This window comes from Penaeus monodon, chromosome 30 (assembly GCF_015228065.2).
Source record: "Penaeus monodon isolate SGIC_2016 chromosome 30, NSTDA_Pmon_1, whole genome shotgun sequence".
NCBI lineage: Eukaryota > Metazoa > Arthropoda > Malacostraca > Decapoda > Penaeidae > Penaeus > Penaeus monodon.
This window is the reverse complement of record NC_051415.1, coordinates 18,101,159-18,101,358: the sequence shown is the minus strand read 5'-3', so window position 1 is coordinate 18,101,358 and position 200 is coordinate 18,101,159.

Genomic DNA, 200 nt, shown 5'->3' with positions numbered 1-200 from the left:
TGTTCGTCTAATTTACTATAATTGATGCTCACCATCTACGTCAGAGCACAAGCAGGAATCGGGATTGTGACAGGTATATAGTGAGCAAGAACACAAGGGTGCGGTTAACCCTGCCTACGCCCATACATCGGCACGCCCTTAGTCCCGCCCACATAGCCGCCCACCACTTAGCAACGCGAGATTTAATTACATTCCTCTTT